General features: G+C 42.0%; 1 long non-coding RNA gene across 2 annotated transcripts; it reads left to right on the top strand.

Moving 5' to 3' along the window:
- Positions 1-428: 428 nt before the first annotated feature.
- On the top strand, positions 429-12,215 carry LOC147114731 (uncharacterized). Of its 2 annotated transcripts, none has more exons than XR_015078916.1 (3): positions 429-499; positions 3,361-3,503; positions 11,670-12,215. It is a non-coding gene; the product is annotated as an uncharacterized LOC147114731 (long non-coding RNA). The 2 variants fall into 2 exon arrangements; XR_015078917.1 differs by lacking the exon at positions 429-499 and adding an exon at positions 2,366-2,560.
- The last annotated feature ends 2,538 nt before the right edge of the window (positions 12,216-14,753 follow it).

Genomic DNA, 14,753 nt, shown 5'->3' with positions numbered 1-14,753 from the left:
GTTGATTATATGTTATGTTTAATGGGGAATAAGTATGTTGTAAGCTAAAAAGGGAGGATTGTAGTGTATGTACCCGTCTACCTTTAAGAGAACTATTGTATGTAACCGTTCACCTTTAAGATAACTATTTTAGGTGTGGCACTACTTTGTTTGGCTTCTGTATACGGTAATACCGACGGTGACCACACCAGTATATAAGTGTTGTGCCAGGAGTTATTGGGCAGATTCGCCCTGACCTTCGAATAGTAAAGTCCTGATTTAAGTTACTCTTGGAGTCTGTGTATTAATTAACTAAACAACCCACAGACTTTACACTAAGTATGTCCAATAATGCAGATCAGCAATCAACAAAGCTAATAGGATGCTTAACTAGATAGATAGCCAAAGCACAATATAAGTCAGCAGAGGTAATGATTAAATTGCTTTGGCCAGACTACACCTTGAATACTGTGTCCAGTTCTGGGTGTCAACAAACAAGAGAGTCATTCAAGCACTGGAGGTAATGCAAAGAACCACACAGCTGAATCCCAGTGTTGTATCTAAGTTATGAGGTAGACTTTGACTTGAAAGGTGATCTTATAGAGATATATAAAATTATTAAGGATATAGAAAAAAACCCTGAAATATTAAAAGCACATTGTGTTTAACTAACTTGATTGAGTTTTTTGATGAGGTAACAGAGGATTGATGAGGGCAATACGGTTGACGTGGTGTACATGGACTTCCAAAAGGCATTTGATAAAGCCACGTAATAGGCTTGCCAGCAAAGTTGAAGCCCATGGAATAAAAGGGACAGTGGCAGCATAGATACAAAATTGGCTAAGTGACAGGAAACAGAGAGTAGTGGTGAACGGTTGTTTTTTGGAATGGAGAAATGTACACCGCGAGGTTCCCCAGGGGTCGGTACTAGGACCACTGCTTTTCTTGATGTACATTAATGACTTGGACTTGGGTGTACAGGGCACAACTTCAAAATTTGCAGATGACACAAAACTTGGAAGTATAGTGAACAGTGAGGAGGATAGTTATAGACATAGACAGGCTGGTGAAATCGGCGGACACGTGGCAGATGAAAATTAATGCAGGAAAGTGCAAAATGATACATTTTGGAAGGAAGAACAAGGACAGGCAATATAAACTAAAGGGTACAATCCTAAAGGGGGTGCATGAACAGAGAGACCTGGGGGTATGTGTGCACAAATCATTGACGGTGGCAGGGCAGGTTGAGAAAGAGGATAAAAAAGCATACAGGATACTGAGCTTCATAAATAGAGGCATAGAGTACAAAAGCAAGGAAGTTACGATGAACCTTTATAAAACACTGGTTCGGTCTCAACTGGAGTATTGTGTCGAATTCTGGGCACCGCACTTTAGGAAGGATGTGAAGGCCTTAGAGAGGGTGCAGAAAAGATTTACAAGAATGATTCCAGGGGTGAAGGACTGCAGTTATGTGGATAGACTAGCGAAACCGGGGCTGTACTCTTTGAGCAGAGAAGGTTGAGAAGAGATTTGATAGAGGTGTTCAAAATCATGAGGGGTCTAGACAGAGTAGATAGAGAGGAACTGTTCCCATTGGCGGAAGGGTCGAGAACCAGATTTAAGTGATTGGCAAAAGAACCAAAGGCGACATGAGGAAAAACTTTTTTACGCAGCGAGTGGTTATGATCTGGAATGCACTGCCTGAAAGGGTGGTGGAGGCAGACTCAATCGTGGCTTTCAAAAGGGAGTTGGATAAGTACCTGAAGGAAAAAAAATTGCAGGGCTACGGGGAAAGGGCAGGGGAGTGGGACCAGCTGAATTGCTCTTGCAGAGAGCTGACACAGGTTTGATGGGCTGAATGGCCTCCTTCTGTGCTGTAATCATTCTATTATTCTATGATTCTATAGAGTAGTGGAGGAAAAAAACCCTGGACTCAGTTAAGAAGCAATTGGATGGTACAGTGGGTGGATGTTAGGATCTCACTGGTTGAATGAATTATGATGGGCAGAATGGCCTTACTCATCTGTAATTATGTTGTTACCTTGTGAATATCCACCAAAAATCTCTACTAATGCCATTGGCAACTTAATTACCAAATTTAACAGTGACTGTGATGGGAACAACTTACTGGGTGCTTATTTCAGCAATCGGGGAGAGATATGAACCTAGAAATTGTGTTGCTTAAATTTAATGTTGGCAGCAATTTAGCATTATTGGCCATCAATTTGAGGAGTTCATTATTTCTCAAGACTCCTGCTTGTTTTCCTCATCCCAAATTGGTGTTGCAGTATTGAACTCATTGTGCATTATAGTGCCTATATTGTGCATTAGCCTTGTTTTGCTTGTTACTTCCAGGACTATTCCTTGGTAAGTGGGTGACCACAATATTCTAACCTTCACGCATTGCACGTATAATGGGTTGATTTTGCCCCGATAAAATTGCTGTTGCAGCTGAGGAATATTCTTACATGTTAGAATTCAGAAGGGAGCTGCTGCTGTTTCACAGAGTCTTCGCTGACAGAAAGTTCCCTACAATGAATGATGACGAGTGAGAATGAAACTATTGTATTATGGAGGAAAGGTAAGGAATTACATAGAATTTACAGCACAGAAACAGACCATTTGGCCCATGTCCCGGCTCCACTGCAGTGCCAAAGACCGTTGCCGGCTTCTGCCGGCCCCCTCCCAATTGCCTCCCCCCACTCACAGGATGTAGCTCAGGGCCACTGCTAGCGACACTGCAGCCCAAAATCCAATGTCAATTCACCGTCGAGCTGCCTGGTTAAGCCCAGCATGCATCTCCTTTAAATGAGGCACAGGGCCCAATATCAGATGTGCCTCACGCCTATCCGTTCTGGTGCTGGGATCATGCCAGGCAAGCCGACATGAACCAATTTCTAGACCATGAACTGTTGTTTAGGGAGTCCCTGCTACTGACTCCGCTCCCTGGCTATTACTTGCCCAATAAAAGCAAATCAGAGTTCTGCCGCTTCCAAGACAAAATGGAAACTCCTGGAAACGGTGGCGACACAGAGCAACTGGGTGTCTGCCTTTTTCCTGAGGGCCCCGCCAAAGCTGCAGTGGGAGACCGGACGGACTGTGTGGAACTTTGGGGCCTTCTTTTTTTGCACATAGTGTGCAGTGTAGCTTGTCGGTCTTCAAGCCTGACAATTCATTTCTCAAGGGACTTGATCAGTCAGTATTTCATGTAAACAGTCTTCCCCAGGATACTTTGAGGAACCAAGATGATATATCGCACATGACATAAGCTTAGCATTTACAGTAGCCATCTCAATCCAGGTGTGTGGCAAAGAGTGTTGAATTTTATATTTTTTTAGGAAGTATTTATATACCCTAACTCCTCACCTCTAACTTTTTCAGGTCCAACTTGAATCCTGCAATTCTCAGTCTACCAGCCTCCATTCTACAGCAAAATGGGAGAGAAAACCCCTGACCTGCTCTCCTCTGTACAAATGCAGGAGGTTTAAATGCCCACTTAAACCATTTAACTGCTGTTCTACATGGTAATGATTTTCAGCGCACAGCTTACACATAAAACTACAAATAGTAATATTGGGGACGAAAAGGCAGGCAGGAATTTTCCCAAATATCTCTTAATAATCTGCAGTTAACTCCCAAATAGAACAACAGTAATTTCTAGACTATAGTTCTTGAAACAGGAGGTATGATGTTTGCAGCTGTGAGCACAGATGTTTAAGAGTTGGAGGATACTGTTTCAAAGCTGGAACAACAGATGTCTGAGGTGGAGGAGAGGTTGTTTGAAAATGATGACTGTTTGGCAGAACTCAAAGCGAAGGTTAGAGTACTATTTCCAAAGAGAGTAGCATGTTTTGGAACAATCATTCTGATAACCACAGATGGCTATCCCGGTCTTCAGGGCCCCAGGAAGTGTGGGACCTCAGACTTATAGCACATTTGCTCTGTGAACTGTTGATCTGGTTTGAATGAAGTAGAATTTATAATTGAAAAACACCAAACCCTAGCCACCACCCCTTGAATGGCAAGTCGCTCTATGACCTTTTTCTGAGGATTGTTAACTTTTAGGTGAAAGAATAAATACTACTGAAGTCAAGATCTAAGGGTGAGATCCACATGGAAGGAAACTCAAATTTAATCTGTTCACTATCTGCTGAGGCACGATATGGAGCTGGACAACAGTAAAGCAATCTGAGGACATGCAGTATTGCATATTGACCCAGCAGTATTCAGGAAGGAAATGTCTATTTCCCGTACCAAAGCCTGATTTCAAATGACTGCTCACATTTGATTCGCATCTAAAGTTTTTATTCAAAAGAACACCTCCACTCCTACCAAAATGGCTGGCTGATTACAAGTCCTGTCACATACAATCACAAGCTTTACAAACTTCTTAATCCCCCAGTAGCAGAGATGATGATATAAGCATTGCTGAGGTTCCCTACTTTCCATCCCATAAGGGAAATGAACTACAAGTGCAAGACAGCATAGATTTATGGGGTGACACACTAAATATCACCTGATCTGTTCTTATGCACATGGGCACCATATTATTTTAGGAACATAGGAACAGGAGTAAGCCATTAAGCTCATCGAGCCTGTTGCCATTTGATAAAATCATGGCTGATCTCTGATCTAACTCCATATACCTGCCTTTGGCCCATCCTTAATACCTTTGGTTAACAAAAAGCTATCAATCTCCGATTTAAAATTAACAATTGATCTAGCATCAAAAAAGGAGGTAGAGAGAAAATGGGGAATTATAGACTGGTAAGTCTGACATCGGTACTGGGGAAAATGCTAGAGTCCATTATAAAAAATGTGATAGAGCACTTGGAATAGAGTGACAGGATCTGACAAAGTCATTTACAAAAGGTAAATCATGCTTGCCTAATCTACTGGAATTTTTTGAGGATGTAACTGGTAAAATAGATAAGGGAGAACCAGTGGATGTGGTGTATTTGGACTTTCAGAAGGCTTTCGATAAGGTCCCGCATAAGAGATTAGCGTGCAAAGTTAAAACACATGGGATTGGGGATAAGGTACTGTCTTGGATAGAGAACTGGTTGGCCGACAGGAAGTAAAGAGTTGGAATAAATGGGTCTTTTTCCGAGTGGCAGGCAGTGACTAGTGGGGTACCGCAGGGATCAGTGCTAGGACCCCAGCTATTCACAATATATATAGATGATCTAGACGAGGGAACTAGATGTAATATCACCAAGTTTGCAGACGACACAAAGCTGGGTGGGCATGTGTGCTGTGAGGAGGATGCAGAGAAACTCCAGTATGATTTGGACAGGTTGGGTGATTATACTGCATTTGCCATGCATCTGCCCAATGTGGATAAATGCGAGGTTATCCACTTTGGTGGCAAAAACAGGAAGACAGATTATTATCTGAAAGGCAATAGATTGGGAAAAGGGGAAGTGCAACGAGACCTGGGTGTCCTTGTGCACCAGTCGCTGAAGGTAAGCATGCAGGTGCAGCAGGTGGTTAAGAAGGCAAATGGTATGTTGGCCTTCATAGCGAGAGGATTCAAGTACAGGAGCAAGGATGTCTTGGTGAGACTACACCTTGTGTATTGTGTGCAGTTTTGGTCGCCTTATCTGAGGAAGGATGTTCTTGCCATGGAGAGAGTGCAGCGAAGATTCACCAGACTGATACCTGGGATGGCAGGAATGACATATGAGGAGAGATTGGGTCGATTAGGCATATATTCGCTAGAGTTCAGAAGAATGAGAGGGGATCTCATTGAAACTTTTAAAATTCTAACAGGAGTAGACAGACTAGATGCAGGAAGGATGTTCACGATGGCGGGGTAGTCCAGAACCAGGGGTCACAGTCTAAGGATAAGGGGTAAGCCATTTAGGACACAGATGAGGAGGAATTTCTTCACCCAGAGAGTGGTGAACCTGTGGAATTCTCTACCACAGAAGGCAGTTGAGGCCAATTCATTAAATATATTCAAAAAGGAGTTAGATATATTTCTTAAGGCTAAAGGGATCAAGGGATATGGGGAGAAAGCAGGGACAGGGTACTGAATTTGGATGATCAGCCATGATCTCATTAAATGGCGGAACAGGCTCGAGGGGCCGAATGGCCTACTCCTGCTCCTATCTTCTATGTTTCTATGTTTCTATTTGCCATTTGCGAAAGAGAGTTCTAAACTTCTACCACCCTTTGTGTTAGAAGTGTTTCCTAATGTCACTTCTCAAAGGTCTGGCTCTAATTTTTAGACTATGCCCCCTAGTCCTAGAATCCCCAACCAGCGGAAATAGTTTCTCTCTATCTACCCTATCTGTACCCCTCAATATCCTGACAACTTCAATCAGATCATCCCTTAACTTTCTAAATTCTAGGGAATACAGCCCTAATTTGTGTAATCTCTCCTCGTAACTTAACCCTTGAAATCCAGGTATCATTCTGGTAAACCTATGCTACACTCCCTCCAAGGCCAATATATCCTTCCTAAGGTGTGGTGCCTAGAACAGCTCACAGTGCTCCAGATGTGGTCTAACCAGGGTTTTGTACAGCTGCAGCATAACTTCTGCCCCCTTGTACTCTAGTCCTCTAGATATAAAGGCCAGCATTCTATCAGCCTTTTTGATTATTTTCTGCACCTGTTCATGACATTTTAATGATCTATGTACCTGAACCCCCAAGTCTCTTTGGACATCCACTGTTTTTAGCTTTTTACCCTGTTCTATCCTTTTTATGTCCAAAGTGGATGACCTCACATTTGCTTAAATTGAAATCCATTTGCCACAGTTTTGCCTAGTCACTTAATCTATCAATATCCCTTTCTAATGTTATGCTTTCATCTATACTGCCTACAATGCCACCTATCTTTGTGTCATCGGCAAATTTGGATATATGACTTTCTATGCCATCATCTAAGTCGTTAATAAATATTGTGAATAGTTGAGGCCCCAACACAGATCCCTGCGGGACACCACTAGTCACATCCTGCCAATTTGAGTACCTACCCATTATCCTTACTCTCTCTCTCCTGCCGCTCAGCCAATTTCCTAACCAGGTCAAGAATTTGCCCTCAGTTCTATGGGCTTCTTCCTTAGATAACAGTCTCTTATGTGACACTTTATCAAATCCCTTCTGGAAGTCCATATAAATAACATCCATTGACATTCCCCTGTCCACTGCTTTAGTCACCTCTTCAAAAAATTCAATCAGGTTTGTCAGGCATGACCTACCTTTCACAAATCCATGCTGGCTCTCTCTGATCAACTGAAAAGTTTCAAGGTGTTCAGTCACCCAATCCTTAATTATGGACTCTAGCAATTTCCCCACAACAGATGTCAGACTAACTGGTCTATAATCCCATAGTTTCCCTCTCTCACCATTCTTAAAAAGCAGAGTGACGTGCAATTTTCCAATCTAAAGGGACGGTTCCTGAATCTAGAGAACTTTGGAAGATTATAGTTGGAGCATCTTATGTGTGTTCACCTACTTCCTTTAAAACCATCTGGTCCTTGGGATTTGTCACTCTTTAGTGCCATTTTTTAAATTACTTTTGTTTTACCTACATTAACTTTATTGAGTCCTTGTCCCCGATTCAATATTAGTTTCTTTGAAATTTCCGGCATGCTATCCTCTTCTACTGTAAATACTGATGCAAAGTAATTATTCAGCATGTCCGCCATTTCCCCATTGTCATTGACAATATTATTGTTATCAGTTGTTAAGGGGCCAACATTGCTCCTGACCACCCTCTTTTTCTTAATGTAACTATAAAAATTCTTCATATTGATTTAGATATCCCTTGCAAGTTTCTTTTCATACTCCCTTTTTTAGCTCTTACTATCTGTTTTGTGACCCTTTGCTGTTCTTTGTATCTTTCCCATTCGCCATTCGATCTGTGCTATTTTTTGCATTTTTGTATGCCCTTTCCTTTCGTTTTATGCTGTCCCTTACCTCTTTAGTCATCCATGGCTTTTTTTTTTGACAAGTAAAGCTCTTGACCCTCAGGGGTATAAACTGGTTCTGTATCATCTTTTTTAAACATCTCCCACTGATCTTCTGTCGTTTTACCCATTAACAGATTTGCCCAGTTTACTGTGGACAGTCTCTGCCTCATCCCATTGAAGTCGGCCTTACCTAAATCTAGAATCTTAGTGACTGTTTCGTGTTTATCCCTTTCAAACGCTACTTTGAACTCGATCATGTTATGATTGCTGCTGGATAAATGTTCATGCACAGTTAGGCTGTTAACTGATGATGACTGCATTTCTTTTCATAGGTTATTAATTCTTTAACCATTTAATTATGATGACCTGCAAACCATGTTATTCTGGCCAGGGGAAAGGTAAAGCAGAGAATTTCGAGGTCACTTTCCCATTTGAGATAAACAACTGAGTTCTCTTTTCAGCCTAGAGTGAGGTTATCAGTCGAAGATATTGGGACTTTTTTCATTTTTATTATATAATGGTCCACAAATTGCTGTGGCAGGCCAACAAACAGCACCCACTGTTAGTTAGACTTGTCCTTGCCCATTTAATACTTTTGCCCTGCAAGTTGCTGGCAAAGTGAGATGGAAACAGCACAGCGCCCTCTACAGGGCATCTGGGATCTGAGTGAACAGTGCAAGCAACTGTGTAACTCCTTAACCAATCAGTTTGTAGGATTCCGAAATTAACAGTGCAAAGACTAACAAGGACGTGTAAGTTAGAGTGGGTGAATTCAATGCCAAATCAGATACAGAAATAAAGTGGGGAAGAAAGGTTGGAGTAAGAAAGAGAAAAAAGAGACAGAACAAATAAGTTTAGAAATCTCCAACAGCAATTTAAAACCTGAAGGAATGATACTCCACACTAGTTAATTTGCCCAAGAGGTTGATTGGCAATAATTAACACTTATCACATCATTAAAAGGGTACTTAGACTTGAAATGACTTGACCTAACTTTCTGCAGCGAGTTTACGACAGAGCAAGTACAGGAATTTCATGCCGCTCAATGCATTTAAACGGTGAGGCAGGAGCGAGATGCCATTTTCACAAAGCTAACGGCGGAGTGGTGCAACTCCGACAGCAGCTTTCCGATTTCTGCATTTAATCGTGCATCTGCCCTCGCCTGAAGTTGATGTGGCATTTGCACATAAATAACAGCATTATTTTGACAGCAATTTTTAGGCCACTAATGTCTTGGATGAAGGTATAAAACGCAAATTCTTCTCTGGATGAAAGCCTGGATTTTCCTCTACTGTGACAATGGCGCCGAATCTTTGGTGGGGGGTGGGGGCGGATAGGACTTGCCAGTGCCCCTGGGCCCTCACCCTGGTGTTAATTTACATATGAAAAAGGAACATAGCTTCTTGGCCCTTATGGCATTTTCCTGTTCCTGAATATTTATTATTACCAGAAATAATGGCCCAGAAATTCGGGCCGGGGGCTTCCCGCGGGTGCAAGCCCCCGACCTGCACTTACCTAGCGCGCCGGCCGTTGAGCTGTGGGCCCCCGTGGAATTGCGATCCTGGGCCTCCTCCAACTGCCAGCGCACAGTGCTTGTGTATCCCAGGGGCGCAGTTAGTTCAATGCATCCCCTGGGATCACATGGGCCATGGAGAGCCAATGGTAGCAGTGAATGCTTCATTCATAAGTTTGACAGGAAGGGCTGTCAAACTTATAAATACTATAAGCCCCAAAACATCACTAAATCTTCAAATAATTTTTTTTTTAAATCACATTTTTTAAATAAACTATAAATTACATGAAATAACTATTTTAAACAATAATTTAAATTTTTGAAAAAAATAATTTTATTTTCTAACGGGACTAAAAATAAACTTACCTTTCTTTAAAGTATTTAAAAATAATAAACCTGTGGAAAAAATGTTTTAATTTTAATTAATTCACCACTTACCTTCTAAAAAGCAGGCCTTGCAACTGCTTTTTATATGTGTAACTTCTGGAGACTTACCCTCCCGGGAAAACCTGCAAAAAAAACATAAGTTCAATGCGCACGCGCAGCCTCTCCTGCGCACGCGTTCGACCTCTGAACCCCTTCGTTCAGGGGAATGGAAGTGCCGGTTTCCCGCGCATGCACAGTGCATGCAGGAAACCGGCACTTCCATTGGGTTTACGGGCGAGTACCCCGTGCGTACTCACCCGTGGAGACCCGAATTTCTGGGCCATTGAAACAGAATGTTCTATCTAATGTACAATTGGTATGTTATCATTTTAAAGCATTGAAAAACAATAAAATAGCCACATATATAATAATTAGATTATAACAGTCTCATAAATTGAGTTATTAATTTATAAGGGTAAAATAAATGACTTTTTCCTGAAACTATGCTCCACTCTAGAACAGAATATGTGAATGATTTATTTGGTATATGGAAAGGATACATATGTCTAATACCAGAGAGAAAACTGAGTTTGCATAGAGTGAGAAGAATATTGCCATTTTTGTCCAAAGAAAGTAGGTAATCTAGACCATATAAAGTTTAAATCCCTATTAACCATACATATGCACTTTATTCTAATCACTAAATCATAGTGACATATGTTAAATAACAAGGGCAAAAACATCAACACTTTGTCACTGGCCCAATATGATGTCAGCCTGTAAGACATCATACTCAGCTGAAATGTCATTTAAGTAATGAAACCCACCAATAATTTTTCTCAATATGAGCTCTCATTACACAAGTAAATGCCGTTGAACATTTAAAATAGAAAATAACGGAAATACACAGTAGGTCCATCACCTAGTCTTAGTTGGAACAGTGTAGGAGGCTAAAAAAGGTAGAAAGGTTGGAGTGGGGATATAAGCTATGCTTGTGGATGGAACAGAACTTTTCTGGTGCCGAAAGTGAGAATCGGTGCCGATATGAAAGAGATGCGGAATGTGAGAAAAAGCGGTAGAAGGGTGCGGAGAAACCTTGACGTTTGATTAACACAGTTAGCGGTGCTACATGATACCACATCTGAGTCCCTAATGCTAATAAAGACAAATTTCACTTGATACAGTAAGTGGCAAAACAATTTTGTTTTATTCATTTAGTGCATCCCATAGTACTTGTTCGTGGTGCATTTTAAGACAACAAAATAATGGGGTCAGTATGCAGAGCGTGATTTATTTCAAAGGTCATGTTTCTCTGTGCAACAGAAACATGCTTCTTACAAGAATATGATTTATTTTCAAGCTTTCTGATGAAAAGTCAAAAATGGAATGAGATACATTAAATGTTCCAAGGGATTTAGAAGTAATATAACTATTGCAAACTGCACACCAAAGGCTATAAAATCAAAAGTAATTTGTAAGTTTATTTTACACTTACAGCAGTAAATGTACATCTTCTTTACTTCAAATAAAAGAACCAAAGTTACAACAGGAATTGAGCAAAGCTCAACCAGAACTGTTTGAAATTCACCTGTCCCTTTCAGGCCCATGCTCTTTGATGTGGTTTTGGTGCTATCGTACCCAAATGACATGCTGTACTGGAAGCGTTACAAAATATGCAGCAATTTTACATTATTCATGTGATCTTTTATTTCTTTGAGAATATTTTAGCTTTTTAGTGGGGAATTCCATATACCCAGAAGGCTAGATGTTGAAATACAACTCCGAATGACTACGCTAATTGGTCCATTAAGGTTAAGTGAACTGTTTAGGTTTAACGATATGCCCTATTGCTGTGTTACTTTGATGTTTTGTTCTGATTTCTTTTAAAGTGCCATCATCCCTTTTCTTGATTGCAAGCACAACAAAGGATATCAGTAAACAGCCTAGCATGAAACTGTCATCTCTGAGCAGAAACAAGATCATATCAGTCTTTGGCCTTTGAGCATGCCCAGCTACATTTCTCTGCCTTCTGATCTTTCTGGGTGCACAGTGTTATGTAGACATTGTCACTATTTGGAGCACCTGGGCACACCCACCCAAAATTGCTGGAGGGACCAAAGCCATTATGAAGAACCAAAACTGTGGTAAAAATACTGTTGTGTTATTTTAGTTGACGTAATAGTATTTCACTGACAACAGGCAAACTGCTGCTGAAGTTGGCAGCTGGTAAAATGTGATGGGAGGCCTAATGGCAGCTATGGCCAGTCTCCTTATAATAACTGACTGTTTTAATATTGTTTCTTGAAGAACTGGAGAAAAACATCAAAGGATTTGACCTACATTGGGGGCGGGTGGGTGGTGCAGAGTGAATCAAAATTGTTTGTTTTTCTTTTCATTGTTCACTGCCAAATATTACTAACTTTATCTTGTACTGAAAGCATATGAACAATAAAATAATTAGAGAATTTGCAACTGGCACACAAAATTCTTTTATATATTTGTGTGTGCATCAGCAGTACCAAAAATAGCATTGCTTCTATCTACATGGGAACTCCCATTACAAATATGAATAAGGGAAGAAATTCAAAATTGGCCATATGTCATCAAAATGGCTGCATTCTAAGGCAAAAAAATAAAATAAAATGATGGTTCTAGATATGAAACTCAAAATGAGGCTATTAATTTTTCAACAAGTAGTTTGCATTGTTATGGTGGAATCATCAGTTGATCTCAATTTGGTGCGAGGGTAATAAAATCAAATCACAATTTAGTGATTATCTTTGTCTGCTGCATGCTGCACAACTTTGTTATTCATCCTTCATGCCTCTTTCTTTCACATAGTCCAGATGGCTCTTAATTAGGGAGTATCCTTCAGGGCTAAGCAGAACAGCCTTCCTTTGGATTATTTCTTGAAGGAGCAGCTCCACTGATGCATCTTTGAATGCTGGGGCTCTTTGTGAGTCATGCGTCATTACTTTTTAGCAATGCACGCCAGCTGCCTCCGATACTCCTACTACCAACAAAGTTAAACCCTCTTTTAATATCAGCTGTAGCTGAATCAGATTTCCTGCCCTCCTCTCCCACTCACCACCCACTCCTCCCACTCGGGAATGGGAATGGTAGCATAGTGGTTATGTTACTGGACTAGTAAACTAGAGGCCTGGACTAATGATCCTAGTCAGATGTGAGTTCAAATCCCACCACGACAGCTGGGGAATGTAAATCCAGTTAATCAAATAAATCTGGAATAAAAAGCTAGTATCAGTAATGGTAACCATGAAAATATTAGATTGTCATTAAAAACCCATCTGGTTCACTAATGTCCTTTAGGGAAGGAAATCTGCCGTTGTTACCGGGTCTGGCCTATATGTGACTCCAGATCCACAGCAATGTGGTTGACTCTGAAATGGCCCAACAAGCCAATCTGTTGTAATCGCTACGAAAAACAATAGATATGAATAAAACCGGACAGATCACCTGGCATCGACCTAGGCACTGGCTTCGGACACGACAATGGCACATCCAGCCCAGTTGACCCTGTAAAGTCCTCCTCACTAAGATCTGGGGACATGTGCCAAAATTGGGAGAGTAGTCAAACAACAGGATGACATAGTCATACTCACAGAATCATATCTTTCAGCCAATGTCCCAGACTCCTCCATCACCATCCCTGGGTATATCCTGTCCCACCGGCAGGACAGGCCCGGCACAGTGGTATACAGTCAGAAGGGAGTGGCCCTGCGAGTCCACTACATTGACTCCAGACCCCATGTCTCATGGCTTCAGGGCAAGGAAACCACCTACCGTCCACCCTCAGCTGATGAATCAGTACTGCTCCATGTTGAACACCACTTGGAAAAAGCGCTGAGGGTAGCAAGGGCCCAGATTATACTCTGGGTGGGGGGAACTTTAATGTCCATCACAAGAGTGGCTCAGTAGCAACGCTACTGGCTGAGTCCTGAAGAACATAGCTGCTAGACTGGATCTGCAGCAGGTGGTGAGAGAACCAACATGAGGGAAATACCTACTTGATCTCTTCCTCACCAGTCTACCTGTTGCAGATGCATTTGTCCATGACAGCATTGGTAGCAGTGACCACTGCACAGTCCTTGCGGAGACTAAGTCCCGTCTTCACATTGAGAAGATCCTCCATTGTGTTGTGTGTCATTACCGCCATGCTAAATGGGATAGATTCAGAACAGATCTAGCAGCTCAAAACTGGGCATCCATGATTAACTGTGGGCCATCAGCAGCAGCCGAATTGTATTCCACTACAATCTGTAACCTCATGGCCTGGCATAACCCTCACTCTACCATTACCATCAAGCCAGGGCACCAACCCTGGAGTGCAGAAGAACATGCCAGGAGCAGCACCAGGTGTAGTTTATGTACCTTTAAGAGAGAACTACTTTTACAGCTCCTGTATACTGTAGTACCGGCAGTGACCACACCTGTATATAAGCCTTGAGCATGCCTCTGTACTGTTAGTCTTTAGACTACCCTCCTCCAGTAAACACCTGTTGATTGTTAATTTACAGCCTCCGTCTAGTTATTGGAAAACATCATACTTTAAGAATCACGGATTCAACAGTGGCGACGAGGTGGATTCGAATCTACCTGCAACTCTGCATTTCCTTTCAAGGATTCGCTCCGGGAGGACGGTGGAAGAAAGTCGAGGCCAGAAGCACGGGCGTCGACCACGAGCAACCGCACAGTCAACCGGCAGAGAGTGAACATCGCAGGGGAGGCTGTTGAGAGCTGGGCTTAGTTCTCCAGCCACGACGATCCAACAACAGACTGGCAACAGGTACAGCGCAGACCCTTCCCGGACAGCGGCGGCTGGAGCCGACCGACGGCACAGAAATGGCCGAGCAGCGTCGACGGGGTAAGAGAGAGAGTGAAGCGCACAGGGCGCAGCCGGGGGTTGAAAACCGAGCGGCGTCGACGGAAAACAAAAAGAGAGAGAGGGTAAA

The sequence above is a fragment of the Somniosus microcephalus genome, chromosome 7, assembly GCF_052327205.1.
Source record: "Somniosus microcephalus isolate GS21.2 chromosome 7, FLI_Smic_1.0, whole genome shotgun sequence".
Taxonomy (NCBI): Eukaryota; Metazoa; Chordata; class Chondrichthyes; order Squaliformes; family Somniosidae; genus Somniosus; species Somniosus microcephalus.
Note: the sequence above shows the minus strand (reverse complement) of the source record. Positions and strands in the feature narration are given on the sequence as shown.